At 44.4% G+C, this 16,900-nt stretch overlaps 1 long non-coding RNA gene across 4 annotated transcripts in view; it reads left to right on the forward strand.

Moving 5' to 3' along the window:
- The window catches only part of LOC110255517, a 90,608-nt gene that overhangs the window by 48,741 nt on the left and 24,967 nt on the right, over positions 1–16,900 (forward strand). The window contains exons 4-5 of one of the 4 annotated variants that reach the window (XR_002335946.1): positions 8,358–8,619; positions 9,556–9,912. The exons of 1 other annotated variant lie outside the window; for it this stretch is intronic. This is a non-coding gene — a long non-coding RNA (uncharacterized LOC110255517). Of the gene's footprint in view, positions 1–8,357; positions 9,157–9,555; positions 9,913–12,430; positions 13,385–16,900 lie in introns of those variants that run through there. 2 more of the 4 variants (XR_002335948.1, XR_002335945.1) reach the window with 2 other exon arrangements.

Raw genomic sequence — 16,900 nt, forward strand, 5'->3', positions numbered from 1 at the left:
CTCACCCAGCAAAGACTCTATCTATCTCCACCTCTGCCTTGGCCGAGACTCCCCTGGCCCAGCCCCACCTTCTGCTCCCAGCTGCACCAGGTTCCCCGACCCCATCCCCTCTGTCCTCCATCCAGACACTCAGAGCTGTGCTGCTGGGACTGTCCTGTCTCTCCCGGTGTCACCTCATCTCCTCCTCCTCAGAAGGTCCAGGTTTAGCCCAGGGCCTTTGGCGGGAGCACACCACATAAATCTGTGACTTGACAATGGCATGGGGAGAGATATCTCATTTCACTAAGAATTAACAGGACAAGATGGCTCTAAATTGTAGCAGGAGAGAGAAAGGCTGTCAAATCCTGGAATCTGTGATCTAGAGAGGTTAGGGAATTTTAAGGTTTTTCAGAGTACAGTTACCCCTTGGTTTCTGCTGAAGATTGGTTTCAGGACCCCCACCCCAGCACCCCCAAATCCAAGGATGCTCAGGTCTCTTGCATAAAATGGTATAGCATTTGCATATAACCTCTGCATATTCCTCCTGTCGTATACTTTAACTCATCTCTATATTGCCTATAACACCCAATACAATGTAATTTATGTAAATAGTTGTACATAAGTGTAAATGATATGTAAATAGCTTCCAACACGCAGCAAATTTAAGTGCTGCTTTTTGGAACTTTTGGGAATTCTTCTCCCAAATATTAAAAAAAAAAAAATCTGGAGTTCCCATCATGGCTCAGCTGCTAACAAATTTGACTAGCATCCATGAGGATGCAGGTTCAATCCCTGACCTTGCTCAGTGGGTTAAGGATCGGGCATGGCCATGAGCTGTGGTGTAGGTCGCAGACACAACTCAGATCCTGCATTGCTGTGGCTGTGGCGTAGGCTGGCAGCTGCAGCTCAGATTGGACCCCTAGCCTGGGAATCACTATAGGCCATGGGTGCGGCCCTAAAAAGCAACATAAATAAATAAATAAATAAAATTTTAAAAGCTCTTTTATTGATGTATAGTTGGTTTACAATATGTTGATGTTTGCTGTGCAGCAAAGAGATTCAGTTATACCTCCTCTTTTTTTAAAAAAGCATTTTTTTTTCTAAAAAAATTCTTTTCCTTATAGTTTATCATAGACATTGAATCTAATTTCCTGTGCTGTACAGTAGGACCTTGAGTATAATAGTTTACGTCCGCTAACCCCAAATTCCCACTCCATTGCTCTCCCATTTCTCTCCCCCTTGGCAACCACAGTTCTGCTCTCCTAGTCCGTGAGTCTGTTTCTGTTTCATAGATAGGCCCATTTGTGTCATATTTTAGATTCCACATATGTGATATCATATGGTATTCATCTTTCTCTTTCTGACTTACTTCACTTTATGCTAATCTCTGGCTGCATCCATATGGCTATGAGTGGCATTATTTTGTTCATTTTTATGGCTGAGGAGTAGCCCATGGTATACATGCACCACATCTTCTTGATCCATCTGTCCACGGCCATTTAGGTTGTTGCCATGTCTTGGCTATTGTAACTAGTGCTGCTGTGAGCATAAGGACACATGCATCTTTTTGAATTATAGTTTTGTCCAGATATATGCTAGGAGAGCGATGGCTAGATCATATGGCAATTTTATTTTTAGTGTTTTTTCCCCATTTTTGCCCTCCCACCCCCCACCCCACCCCCACCGTGGCACATGGAATTCCTGGGCTAGAGGTCAGAGCTGAGCCTCAGTTGTGACCTATGCCGCAGCTATGGCATTGCTGGATCCTTTAAATCACTGTGCCAGTCTAGGGATGGAACCTGCGTCCTGACACTGCAGAGATGCCACTGATCCCATTGAGCCACAGCAGGAACTCCTATTTTTACTTTTTAAAAGAACTTCCATACTGTTTTCCATAGGGACTGTACCAATTTACATTCCCACCAAAAGCATAGGAGAGTTCCCTTTTCTCCACACCCTCTCTAGCATTTGTTTGTAGACTTTTTAATGATGGCCATGCTGACTGGTGGGAGGTAGCAATTCACTGTAGTTTTGATTTGCATTTCTTTAATAATTAGCAATATTGAACATTTTTTTTTCATGTGCCTATTGGCCATTTGTATTTCTTTGGAGAGATGTCTGTTTAGGTCTTTTGTCCATTTTTCAATTGCATTGTTTGTTTTTTAGTTATTGAGTTGTGTGAGCTGTTGGTATATTTTGGAAATTAAGCTCTTGTCAGTCACATCATTTGCCAATATTTTTTCTCATTCTGTAGGTTGTCTTTTCATTTTGTTCATGGTATCCTTTGCTGTACAAAACTTGTAAGTTTGATTAGGTCCCACTTGTTTATTTCTGTTTTTATTTCTGTTGCCTTGGAAGACTGACCTAAGAAAACATTGGTATGATTTGTCAGAGAATGTTTTTTGCCTGTGACCTCTTCTAGGAGTTTTATGATGTCATATTTTATGTTTAAGTCTTTAAGCAATTTTGAGTTTACTTTTGTGTGTGATAATTTACATGCATCTGTCCAGTTTTCCCAATACCACTTGCTGGAGAAACTGTCTTTTTCCCATTGTATATTCTTGCCTTCTTTGTTGAAGAGTAATTGATCATAGGTGTGTGGGTTTATTTCTGGGTTTTCTATTCTGTTCCATTATTTCTGTGCCAGTACCATGCTGTTTTCATTCCTATAGCTTTGCAGCATTGTCTGAAGTCTGGGAGGGTTATGCCTCCTGCTTTGTTCTTTTCCTTCAGGATTGCATGGCAATTCTGGGTCTTTCATGGTTTCATATAAATTTTAGGATTATTTGTTCTAGTTCTGTGAAAAATGTCATGAATAATTTGATAAGGATCACATTAAATCTGTAGCTAGCTTTGGGTAATATGGCCATTTAACACATTAATTCTTCTAATCCTGGAGTTCCTGTCGTGGTACGGTGGAAACGAATCCGACTAGGATCTATGAGGTTGCAGGTTCGATCCCTGGCCTTGCCCAGTGGGTTAAGGATCTGGCGTTGCCGTAAGCTGTGGTGTAGGCTGCAGACGCAGCTCAAATCCCGCATTGCTGTGGCTATGGCGTAGGCTGGCAGCAACAGCTCTGATTAGACCCCTAGGCTGGGAACCTCCATATGCCATGAGAGTGGCCCTAGAAAAGGCAAAAAGACAAAAAAAAAAAAAAAAAATTCTTCCAATCCAAGAGCATAGGATATCTTTTCATTTATTTAAATCACTTTCAATTCCATTATTAATGTTTTATAGTTCTCAGTGTGTAAGTTTTTTGCTTTCTTGGTCAGGTTTATTCCTAAGTATTTTATTTTGAGAGGTGTGATTTTAAAAGACATCTTTTTTTTTTAACATTACCTTTCTGATATTTCATTGTTAATGTGAAGAAATGCAACCCATTCTGTATGCTAATCTTATGTCCTGCCAAACACTTTTCATATGAGCTTGATTAAATCCATGGGTGTGGAAACTGCAGATACAGAGGTCCAACTGTAGAAGAGAAAGCCCGGTGCCTGGAATAGGGTTTGGCTGGGAGTGGGGAGCCCTGCCCCAGGGGCCATGGGAAAGACAGATGGGGCTTCAAGATCAGGCATCCAGACACTGCCCCCTCCTCTTCCTGTCCATCCGGCAACAGAGTTATCCTATTAGGAAAAAGCACGGGCTCATTTAAAGAGGGTTTCAATAAGGCTATGGCAGGCGAATTTCCATAATGTCAAATTTCAGAAGGGCATTGTAAATTGGCGAGAGAGAATTTGGTCTGGGAGTTGGGGGCCTGGCTTCTGGTCATATCTGAGTCTTTGAGAGCTAAGCCAAAGTACCAAACCTCTCTGGGTCTCCATCAGCTCACTGAGAATACAGAAGTTGGATTGGATGAAGTATTAGTTATCTAAGATGACACTAATCAACCCACGCCTTAGTGGCATACAGCAAACTTATTGTTTCACAGATTCTGTGGGGTCAGGAATCCAGGCCAAGTCCTCTGACGTGGCTGCAGTTAAGGTGTCAGTTGGGGCTGCAGTCATCTCCAGGTTCAACACAGAGATGGTCTGCTTTCTAGCTCACCCAGGATGTTGCTGGCATTCAGACCCTCTCTGAATTCTAGAATGAGAGTCGCAGTTGGAATGGAACCTCGGTTCCTCACTGACCATTGGCTGGAGACCTCCCTTAGTCTTTTGCTACACGGGTCTTCCCATTGGGCAGCTCATAACATGGCAACTGGCTTTCCTTAGTGTGAGCAAGAAAGAATAAGCAAAATGAAAGTCAGAGCCTTTGTGACCTCCTGTCACTTTTGCCATGTGCTGTCCCATGGAATTGACTCACATTGAATCCAGCCCCACACCCAAGGGAGGGGAGTACACAAGGGCCTGAATCCTGAGAGGCAGGACTTGTTGGGAATGATTTTAGAGGCTGCCTACCACACATTCTCCAAAACCCCTCCCGGTACTCAGATTCTGTGAATAACCCCTCTCGCTCCCCCAGAAAAGGGCTACACATTCTGTTTATAACCCCAACTTCCAAGACTCTCAGCCAAGTGCCTACATGGACTCTGACATATTCTTTAACTGGAGTTAAACATGAAAAATATATTCAACAGGGAAAATCATCTCTCCAATAGAGTTAGACTGTGAGAAGAAAACATTTGAGTTTTCTCGGTGTTGGTGGCATCTACCTTCATTGGACTCTGCTGGTAGACCAGATGTCTTTTTAGAGTAGAAGGGAAAATACGTCTTTGTTTAGAGCACTTCAGAACCAAATGCACTGTAGCCAGCCCCCCCAGAGGACCTAGGTTGGTTTGAAATAAGTTCTTGCAGTGCTAGGAGGAGTGTCACAATTCAAAAGCCACTCCTGAGTCTGGCTTTCTTTGCAAAACAATTGAAGTCATGGATTATCCACAGAGCCTCTGGAAGATGTTCACATTTCCTCTGGAATGATGTGCCTTTCTTCAGAAGTCTGAAGCCTGTACCTTTGGTACATTGGCCTGGGTCAAATCTGGAGAATGAGCTAATGTCTCTAAAGCCTGAGGATTGTTGGGTTGATTTGAATTAAATGGGATAAACCTTTCCTTGCAGAAAATGGAAATTAATGTTTCTGTCTTTATCCACTACATAAGCACTTTGTAAAGCAGATTTTTAACAAGAATCTGTTTTAATCCATCAGAAGTCTATATTTCTTGTGCTAATAATCATTTTAAAATTGTGGTCATCACGAACCCTTCATTTTTCAGTGACCGAGCACTCTTTCAGCTTAGAAAGTTGCTCTATCAGCATGTACATACCCATTAACTCTTTTGGAATCTGCAGTAAAACTGAGCCTCTGTAGCTTCTCACCTCTGAACCAAAAGGCTCAGATCTTTATTTTTACTTGCAATTTCTTTTTTTATTTTACTGGACTATAGTTGCTTTCCAATGTTGTATGAGTTTCAGGTGTACCAAAGTGAATCTGTTATACATACACATATATCCATTCTTCTTCAGATTCTTTTCCCATAAAAGAATATTCTTTTATTACAGAACATTGAGTAGAGTTCCCTGTACCAGAGAGTAGGTCCTTCTTGGTGCAATTTCTGATTTTGAGGATTCTTCAGCAATGCATTTTGAATTGGGGAAACCTTAACTGATCCCTTTCAATTTTCTTTGCATCATACTTAAGAATCTAAGACTTAGAGATACTTCGATTTGTAGTTATCAAAACTTTTTCCTACAGTTACTTACTAGGTTTTCAAACCTGGTTAAAAAAAAAAAAAAAGAGGGATTTGGATCTTTCCTGGGAGGCATTGTGGCATAAAGAAAATACACGGGAGTTCCCGTCGTGGCTCAATGGTTAATGAACCCAACTAGCATCCGTGAGGACGAAGGTTCGATCCCTGGCCTCTCTCAGTGGGTTAAGGATCCGGCATTGCCATGAGCTGTGGTGTAGGTGGCAGACATAGCTCAGATCCTGAGTTGCTGTGGCTGTGGCTGTGGCTGGCAGCTATAGCTCCGATTCGACCCCTAGTCTGGGAACTTTCATATGCCACTAGGGCAGCCCTAAAAAAAGACAAAAGACAAAAAAAAAAAAAAAAAAAAAAGAAAGAAAAAAGAAAAAAGAAAAGAAAGTACATGGACTTTGATACTAGATGAGCTGGATTAGGATCCCAAATCCACCACTTACGAGCCCTCAGACTTCTGTCAAGTTACTTCACCTTGCAGTGACTCGTAGAATTCTCATCTGTAACATGGGACCACAGACGCCTACCTCACAGAATTGTTTTAAGAATTAAATTACGTAGATGTATCTATTTAGCCCCATGCATAGAGCCAGTTGCTCAGTAACTGTTGGTTTTCTTTAATACTTTCGGAGAAACAGGGAGATCCTGAGAGCATCTCCATACGGTCAGCCAAATAGAGATGAGAAGGGAAAGAAGTCCCTGAGTCTGGATCATCAGCCTTCACTGTCGTCACATCAGGTGCCCCGTTAGCTAAGTTATCACCAAAATATCCTGCTCCACCATTCTGAGAAGTTTGACAAATTGAGCTTCAAGTGCCACAACAGAGATGTATTGCCTATGCTATTCTTGTGCCCTCAGATGAGGGCAGATTTGCTCTCAGTTGGTTCAGGTAAAAGGAACATCGTATATAATATATGCAGAAACGCTGCCATACCCACTTTTTGATCTTATGTTTTCTGGGGTCTCCTGGTTTAGCCTCTGCATCTGAGTGAATGAAAATTGAGCACAGATAAAGGAGGGCCATGGGTTCTCTGTGGAGCCCCACAGCACCCCCCCCCAATATACAGCTCCCTTATTCATCTATGAAGGTGATCCACAGAATCAGCTGCATGTTTGGAAGTTTCCCCTTTGCCTGGCAAGTAGCCCAGGGTTGGCTCAAGCTGTCCAGAGTCACTTTACAGTGTAAGCAGCCACTGCACATGCTCCACACCCCGAAGTCTGGCTATAAGGGTAGGGGACTGAAGAAAGGCAAAGAGAAGTCGCCAGGATCCCAGGTCAGGAGCAGGAGGAGGGGAAGCTGAGAAGTCAGGGAGATACCTGGTCCAGGGCCTGGGGTCTGGAGTGGGGGGTTGCCCTGTCCTATTTCACTGGATGTGAGGGAGTGATACAGAGTGCACTGGCCCAGCGGTATCTTTTGGCCCCTGGAGGAGAATTACAAAGGCCTTTGCCAGCTATAAAAAGTAAAGGAACTAAATGTTGACTATTCAACGAAATTAAGAAAGACAAAGATCAAAAGTATAAAGAGGCTGGTTTTGAAATCTGTGATTTTGTGGCGTTCCCTTCGTGGCTCAGAGGCTAACGAACATGATTAGGATCCATGAGGTTGCAGGTTCGATCCCTGGCCTCACTCAGTGGATTAAAGATCTTGCATTGCTCTGGCTGTGGTGTAGGCTCTGATTTGACCCCTCGCCTGGGAACTTCCATATGCCGCCACAGGTGTGGCCCTAAAAAACAAAAAGCAAAAAAATCAGTGAGTTTATTTCCGTTTTTTTTTTTTTTTTTTTTTTTTTTTCCTTTTGTATGGCTGCACCCACGGTATATGGAAGTTCCCAGGTGAGGGGTCAAATCGGAGCTGCAGGAGCTCCCGTCGTGGCTCAGTGGTTAACGAATCCGACTGGGAACCATGAGGTTGCGGGTTCAATCCCTGGCCTTACTCAGTGGGTTGAGGATCTGGGTTGCCGTGAGCTGTGGTGTAGGTCACAGACACAGCTCGAATCCCACATTGCTGTGGCTCTGGCGTAGGCCGGCAGCTGCAGCTCTGATTCGACCCCTAGCCTGGGAACCTCCATGTGCCATGGGAGTGGCCTTATAAAAGGCAAAAAGACAAAAAAAAAAAAAAAAAAAAAATCGGAGCTGCAGCTGCTGGCCGAGACCACATCCACAGCAGTGCCAGGCCTGAGCTGTATCTGCAACCTACACTGCAGCTTGCGGTAATGCTGGATCCTTAACCCACTGACCGAGGCCAGGGATCAAACCTGCTGCGTCCTCATGGATACTAGACAGATTTGTTTCTCCTAAGCCACGATGGGAACTCCTGTGTCTGTGTGGGCACACACACACCTGTGAGCACACACACACACACCTGCTGCCCCCACCTCCACCCCCATCCCCAGACCCTTTGGTTGGTGGGGTTGGCAGCAGAACCCTAATCCAGAGGCCAGGCTGAACCACTCTAGAGAGCCAAAAAGTCACAGCCAAGAAGCATTTGCACAGCACTCGTCTGTGCAAAGCACAGAGCCCTGCAGCACGTTTTCAGTTTCAGAGCTAATTCTGACTCTTCTAATGCAAACTACCTCCTCACCTGCCTTCGAGGGTGTCATTGCTACAGTGCACTTTCTTGAAAAGTCCCTCTCCTGCGAGCTTCCTTCTAGCCTACCCCTCCCTGTCTTTCCCTTTCCCCTGGCAACAGAAGACATCTTCTGTTCCCTTGGAGCCCACTGGCATGGCACGCGGCCCCTCGGGGAAGGCTTCAAAGAAACAGATTCTTGCTTGATCCCTGACCTGCTCGCACAAAGCATCCACGGCAGGAAGGCCCAGTGACCCGGCTGAGTGAGCCCCAGCATCGCCACCCACCGAGCACAGCTGCTCTGCTAATTTTAGAAGACTGAGAAGCCACCTGACATCAAGGCACCAAGATCCACACCACAGCCTATCTCAGGAGCTGATCTGGGGTGGGGGGCCCCCCCCTTGCCTCTCACACCCACAACACCTTGGTGAGCTAGAAAAGTGCCTTTGGAGGAGGCTGCTCTTTTACTCTATGGTAAAAAGAAAAACCCATCCTCCATCAGCTAGCAGACTGCACATTCTTTGCAGCTGGCCCAGCCCCTACCTTTAGACGGGTCTGTCCAGAGGCCTGATTTCCTCCTGGACACCCAGGTCCCACCTCACAACCCACATGGCCGAAGTGGGACTCACCACCTCCCCCCAGACCCTCTCCTCCTGTCTGAGGCATTTCCAGCTTCCCAAGCTGGGACCCTCAGGTCCCCCCGGGGGCTACATTCCCTTCCTCTCCAATCAACTAAATCTTCAAGTTCAAAGTGTTTTATCTCCTAAGCAGCTATTCATAAATTTGTCTCCATTCCCACGGCTTTGTCCTCCATCACGTCCACTTCAGCCCTCACCTGCTCACTGTGACAGTTGCCAGCAGGCTCCCCGCCTGCCTTTTCATACTCTAAGTCCAACTACAAGACCTTTTTTTTTTTTTTTTTGTCTTTCACCTTTCTTAGGGCCACACCTGTGGCACATGGAGGTTCCCAGGTGAGGGGTCTAATCGGAGCTGTAGCTGCCAGCCTTCGCCAAAGCCACAGCAACACCAGATGCTCAACCCACAGAGCGAGGCCAGGGATCGAACCCACAACCTCATGGCTCCTAGTCAGATTTGTCTCCGCTATGCCACGACAGGCCCTCCAAGACCATTTTTCTAAATCCACGTCTATCTAGCTTAAAATCCGGCAAGGTGTCCTGTCAGATTCTCCATGCTATCTGCACATTAGAATCACCCGGGCAACTTAAACAAAAAAAAGCCAGTGCCCACCTTCCACCCCAGAGATTCTGATTTAATTGACAGGCTAGGAGAAGTATCCATATTTCATTTTGAAATTCCCTAGGAAACTCTGCCAGGATGGAGAACCACTGACTTCCAAGGATGGAGTCCAACCTCCTCCTTCCCGTGGCACCCAAGACGTCTCTCGACTGGGCCCCTGGCCCCCTCTCTAGCCAGCTTCACACCTGCCTCTCCATGCCTTCACCTTCCAGCAACCCTGAACGGCTTATGGCTCCCACCACCACACCGTGGCTCATGCCGCTCAGGCCCAAAACACCCTCCCTACTGGTCCAGCATCACCTCCTACAGGAAGCCGGTCCTGGCTACTCACTTGGGCATCTTTCCTCACCCCACAGTGCTCCCTACAACCTTGGATGTATCTCTGTTATTCAACATTCATTCACATTCTTTTTTTTTTTTTTTTTTTTTTTTTTTGTCTTTTTGCCTTTTCTAGGGCCGCTCCCGCGGCATATGGAGTTTCCCAGGCTAGGGGTCCCATCAGAACTATAGCCGCCAGCCTACGCCAGAGCCATAGCAACTCGGGATCTGAGCCCCGTCTGCAACCTATACCACAGCTCACGGCAACACGGGATCCTTAACCCACTGAGCAAGGCCAGGGATCGAACCTGCCACCTCATGGTTCCTAGTTGGATTCATAAACCACTGCACCACGATGGGAACTCCTGAACATCCACATTCTTTTATGGCGATTTAGGTATCTGTCTTCCTTAAGCAAAAAGGAGAGATTTACTTACATAAGGTAGCTTCATGGAGCCCCAAGCTGCTGGGGGGCAGCTGGGCCTCTCCAGCAATGGAGACCCTGGATTGGAAAGCTGCCTGGGATCAAGGAACTCCCTCTCTGTGGGTCTCGGCTTCCCAGCTCAGGAGGAGGGCGCCTTCCAGAGGACCTCAATCTGTTAAGTAAGGAGAAGGCGGTGTGAGCTGACCTGAGGGAGGGGCATCGAGGGTCTCGGTTAGAGTAGCAGGTAGATTCCTACCAGACTTCAAAGAGCACTTTGCTTGTGACAGCTCATCGAACCCTCCCAATATCATCACAATGTAGGTATGGCTGGCTTTCCTTTTACCCTTTTACCCACGTTACTGAAGAGAAAAATGGGGTTCAGTTCAGTTACGCAACGTGCCCAGGATCACACAACTAACCAGAAGCCTGGCTTGAATGCAGATCTTCAAATTCTAAAGTCTGTTCTCCATCTCTTGTTCCAGACTTCCCAGCAATGGACAGGTCAAACAAAAACTGCCTTGCTTTATGAGAGAAAGAGAATGCCTAATTCAGGAACAAATATTTTCATTATTAACTAATGATATGAAAAAATGCTCATGACATGATACCGATTGGTGGAGAAAAGTTGAGTATAAAAGCATATGTGCATTTGGTGCCAATTTTTTAAGTTTAAAAATGAATTGAAAAAAAATACGGAAAAGGAAAACATCAAGTTGGTTTTGGGTAATTCTTAATTTTATCTGGGTAACTCTTATTTTTATCATTCTATCCTTCTGTATCTTCTAAAATTTCTGCAATAGCATTGTATTACCTTTAAGGGAAAACAAGAACTTTTAATTATTCTCATGGTAAATAGTCAAATCATATTCTTTCAGAATTTTTCTGTACATGTTGAAGCTAATTTTATTTTTTAAAAACACAGATAAGGGTATACTTATTGTATATATTGTTTTTCACTTAATATGCCTCGGTCATATTTTTATATCAGGACCCGTAGATCTATCTTATTCTTTGGCAGTTGCATGGGATTCCGCTGAACTTATTTAATCAATCCTTTTTTAGATATATTTAAGACGTTTCCGGATTTTTTGATATTACGAATTATAAATACACTATGTTTACATCCGTATACATAGCACACTCAGATTTAATTGCATATAAGCAATACCTACCTAACAGTGGAATTAATAAGGCATGTGTATTTATAATTTTCATCGATATTGGCAAATACCTTCACCTGCACTTCCTATGAGTTAGATTTTTTTCAATATGTGCCAACTTAATAGGTGTTTGGGTTTTGTTTTTTTTTTTTTGGTCACAAACATGACATGTGTAGTTCCCAGGACCAGGCATCAAACCTGAGACACAGCAGTGACCCAAAGTACAGCAGTAATGATGCCAGATCCTTAATCTCCTGAGCCATCCAGGAACTCCATACTTTTTTAAAATAATTATTTTATAGGAATTCCTCAGTAGCCTATCAGTTAAGGATTTGGCATTGTCACTGCTGTGGCTTGGGTCACTGCTGTGGTGCAGGTTTGATCCCTGGCCCAGGAACTTCTGCATGCCTTGGATGTGGCAAAAAGAAAAAAAAAAAGAATTGGTCCCTGGCCTTGCTCAGCTGTTAAGGAACCAGTGTTGCTGTGAGCTGTGGTGTAGACCTGCCATTGCACCTCCGATTTGACCCCTAGGCTGGGAACTTCCATATGCCACAGATGCAGCTCTTAAAGGCCCTTAACGAACAAACAAACAAAAACTATCATTTATTGTTCATAGTTAGTGTACATCTAGTAATAAAAGCCCATACCCTATTTATCATAGGCCATAAAGTTCATCTTATGACATAAAATTGCTGTGGTTCACAGTATGAGAAAGTAACTAATAGTTTCAACCCTGTGGCTGAATAACCAAAAAGAATGCACCGTGGTTGCAAAGCTTAGTTGAAGACTTACAAAGAGGAGCCTTCTCAGGGCCAGGCCAAGGCCTGACCACAATCCTTAGGACAAGTAAATGCAGGGATGAACAGGGGGGGCTAAGAAGTGGTCTGGGTATCAGCTGAGCACCTTCCAAAGACTGCCAGTGATGGGCCTCCTGGGACTGATCCCTCCCAAATAAACTGTGTTTCTTTCATAAAGAAGCGCAAGCCTTTTTGAGCTACAGGGTTGGTTTGTTTACTTGCTTGTTCTTTGTTTTTTAGCTTTGAGGTATGAGCCGCATCCAGATATTACTGTATTGCCCACATATCCATTCGAGGGATAGGTTTTAAATCAGCATGCGAATGGGAAAAATTTGTAAAATGACTTCATCCTCTCAATAGAGGCCAAGAAAGAAGTCACGTCAAATCAACATTTCTTTGGAAAACTCTAAATATTTTCACAAAGAGGGTTTCTGTATTAAAGTTTCTTAAACCCAAACTACAAGCCAATAGTATAGAAAACGGAGAAGCTCTTCAAAGCAGAATCAGAGCCAGTGTGCCCTCTGCCACCATGGCACTCAGAATGATACAGAAATGCTGACAACAACATTCTAAGAAGGGCAAGAAACAGAGGCATCGACACGGGAAAGGAATAATTAAAGTCTTTTTGAGAGATGATATGACATACTTATAAATCCCTGGAGTCAAGAGGTGCCAAAGAGCTGTGGAGTCTAAGACAAATCCTCAAAATGTGATGTTATTCTTTATAGCAGTGGGACACATAGAAAAAAGAGATTTCATTCTGTGAGAGTAACAAAAACCATACATTCTTGAGAATTGACTCAACTTGGAATAAAATAAAATTATCTTTTTGAAAGCAATGTAAAACACCATAATAGGAGAAGGAAAGGGAGACAAAAAGTGGCCAAAGTTCCTTGCTTCTGGTTAAGAAGAGAATCCGGTGAAGATGATACATCTTAAGTTAGTATGTGAATTTCGTGCAAAGTTCCCCAAAGACAATTTGTATGGCTTGAAAAATCATGTGAAATTAGTCCCGAAGAAAGAGAATTCAAGAATAAAAAAATCTGTTTTAAAATTTGTTGAAGGATGCCATTAGATTTTGAAACATATAACAACTAAACCTTGGAGTTCCCGTCGTGGCAGAGCGGAAACAATCCAACTAGGAACCATGAGGTTGCGGGTTCAACTCCTGGCCTCGCTCAGTGGGTTAAGGATCTGGTGTCGCTGTGCGCTGTGGTGTAGGTCACAGATGCAGCTCGGATCCCAAGCTGCTGTGACTGTGGCGTAAGCCAGAGGCTACAGCTCCGATTCGACCCCTAGCCTGGGAACCTCCATATGCCTTGGGTACAGCCCTAAAAAGAAAAAAAAAAAAGTCAATAATTGAATAAAATAGATATTCCAGAAATAAATTCAATAGTGTTAGGGACAAAATAACATTGGGGGAGGGAAGGGAGTATAAGCAATATAATGATAGATAGAAGAAACATAATTTAAGCAAAATTGTAGGAAAAACAGGAGTAATTATGTATATGTCATACATATGTCATACTTAGAGTGAATTATTGAGAAAGTATCTGGTGTCTTGCCTTTTTTTTTTTTTTTTGTGGTTTATGGTTTTGTGGAAACTTTTTTTTTCTACTATGGACTCATCAGCAGAGACTGAAGGGGATTTTCCCCTTACCCCTCTCAGAGGAGGCAGCCAGCCTTTGTGTTTCTGTATTCCCGGCTCTCAAGGGACACATTTTGTGTTTAGGATCAAGCCTTCCTGTGGGAGCTCCGGTTCCCAGGTGGGTGGAGGCTGGGATTGGGGGCCCTGAGGTGTCTGGAGTTGGGCAGCAGCTTGATGCCCGGCTGAGGGTGCTTGGTTCTCTGGTTGGAGGTCCCCAAGGAGAGGAGAAGCTGCAGGACCCAGGAAGTCTCGGGACCTGGAGTGGGGGATGGCTGCAGGGATGTTGTCAAGGCCTGTCCGCAAGCCTCTCAGCTGGGGAGCAGCTGCCATGCGGTCCGGCCTGGTGAGGAGAGAGTTCAACTACAGGGCCTGCCAGTGGCCAGAGGTCCGTGCACACTTGGGCAAGGAGCATCTTCTCAGTGACCAAATGGATTCATGACAGAGGCCTCCCTCCCCATCCTTCTAGACTGAGTGAGCCCTGAGGGCCTGGTACAACTCAGGGAGAGGCAAGGGAGAGCGAGGACCCCCTGTCCTAAATAAGTATGGCTGGGCTCAGGGAGTAAATCCTGAGCTAGAAAAATGGAGAGATATTTCTTGCAACTCAAGTGTCGTGGAACAGTGATTCCTAGTAATGCATCCTACATTTGATAAATCCAGATGGTTCAAAAAATAATGAAACAATCACCACAAATTATTTTGAACATTGGAAAACATGCCAGTATGTTTATCCCATGGGAGAAGACATACATTTCTGGGATTACAAAAATAAAAAACAGGAGTTCCCTTCGTGGCGCAGTGGTTAATGAATCCGACTAGGAACCATGAGGTGGCAGGTTCGATCCCTGGCCTTGCTCAGTGGGTTAAGGATCCGGTGTTGCTGTGAGCTGTGGTGTAGGTTGCAGATGCGGCTCAGATCCCGAGTTGCTGTGGCTGAGGCGTAGGCTGGCAGCTACAGCTCCAGTTCGATCCCTAGCCTGGGAACCTCCATATGCCGCTGGAGCGGCCCTAGAAAAGGCAAAAAGACAAAAAATAAAATAAAATAAAATAAAATAAAATAAAATAAAATAAAATAAAATAAAATAAAATAAAAATAAAATAAATAAAAAACAGAAGATTGCACAGAAGGGTCATGGAAAAATATACAGCCTGATCGGCACTTAGAAAAATACAATCACATAGTACACTCAGATTGCCCCAAAATAGCCTGGATTTATTCTAACACAGGATTGACTATAGGTGATCCATAAATAACTATTAGCAAAATGTTTTAATTATAGTAGTGTAAGCCCTGTAGGGTAATCTGCATTTTTCACCAGTTGTGACCTAAGCATTCACAGGGGGCTTATTCAATTTATGCAGCATCTCACCAGAGGATGCTTTCTGAAGCAGAGCTGGAACGGGGTCTGGGCTGTCCAACCCTTATGAACCAGCCACTTGTGCTCTTACACCACATGATGCCTGCCTGTAAATTAGAGCCGAGCCTCAGGCCATGGAAAAAAGCCAAGCCAGCAGTTCCATACTGCTCCAACCTGAACCCAGGTAGCCTTAGCATCATGTTGTAAATCCAATGACCCAGGGGATCAAGGATAAATGACCCCACAATGTGGCCCCTGAGACGTCAGGTGAAAAAAGCTATTAAGATTCTCTAAAGAATAGAACAAAGAGTTCTCTCTCTCTTCTCTCTCTCTGTCTAGAGATATTTTGAGATTATAAGATCTTAGCTCGTGTAATTACGGAGGCTGAGACATCCCCAAATCTCTCTGCACGTCAGGGACCCAGGAAATCAGATGCAGTTCCAGTCCAAGCCTGCAAGCCTGCAAGCCTGAGAAACAGGGGGCGGGGCAGGGGTGTTAAGCCCCAGTCTGAATGCAGGAGAATATCAGTGTCCTGACACACAGGATCAGGGCAGAGAGCAAATGTCCCTTCCTCCAGCTTTTTGCTCGCTCTGTTCAGACCTTCAACGCAATGAGCAGGCAATCTGCTCTACTCAGTCTGCTGATCCAAACACTCCTCTCTTCTGGAGACACTCTCACAGATACACCCCAAATAACATTTAACTAGATACCTGGGTGCCCCGTGGCCCAGTCAGGTTGGAACATAAAATTAACCATCACACACATCTGTAGGGTTTCAGTAGGGACCACTTATCTGTGTGACACTACGGTTGTGAAACTAATGGCCCACGTGTGTCTCATGGGCAGGCTTGGATTGGCTAATAATTGTAATTGAACCAAACTTCATGATAAAAGTTTTGGGGCTCCTCCCATTTTAATTCCACTGAAATTTCTGAATGAAACCCGGACATCATGGATTGCTGTCAAAAGGAAAATAGACAAGAATAATTGCACGTATGTTCTTGACTCGGATTTGAATCATATGGATTTTCATTCAATGCTGTTATCCCTAAAAGTAAATGAAGGTGGAATTTCCTGGTGGCTCCACGGGTTAAGGATCTGGCATTGTCACTACTGCAGCTCGGGTGACTGCTGTGGTGTGGGTTCGATGCCTGGCCCAAGAACGTCCACATACTGTAGGTGCAGCCAAAGAGAAAAAAAAAAAAAAAAGAAATGAATGTAACTTACTTGAATTTCTGATCACGTGGTTCACTACTGTAAAAAGGTGATCCTTCCTGCTCAAACCAGTTATAGAGTCAACCAAGCCCAATCTCAATATGTAATAAAAATAATTCTTGTCCTTGTAGTTTGAGCAACGTCAACATTACGATTAGACCATTAATGATTTTGAGTCAGCTTCCAAGTTTTTATAGTTTTATTTTCCCTTTTCACAAATGATGCTCCTTCCTGTGGCTGCTCAGACTACTTCCCTTTAGGCGGTGCCCGAAGGTGAAGTCAGGTGGAATGTGGTTACCATTGGGGTGATGGCAGGAGCACTGAGCTTGGTGCTGTTAAGGTTTGAGCTGTGAGTTACCCCACTTCGGAGCAGGTGACCTCAGGCAGCTACTTGACCATAGAGAGCTGTGGGCTCTCCTTCCCTAAAGTGGCAGTGATAATACCTGCTCTGACATTCTTCCCTGAGGCTTGTGGTGAGGCTCAAATGAGATA

This window comes from Sus scrofa, chromosome 9, assembly GCF_000003025.6.
Source record: "Sus scrofa isolate TJ Tabasco breed Duroc chromosome 9, Sscrofa11.1, whole genome shotgun sequence".
NCBI classification, from domain to species: Eukaryota; Metazoa; Chordata; class Mammalia; order Artiodactyla; family Suidae; genus Sus; species Sus scrofa.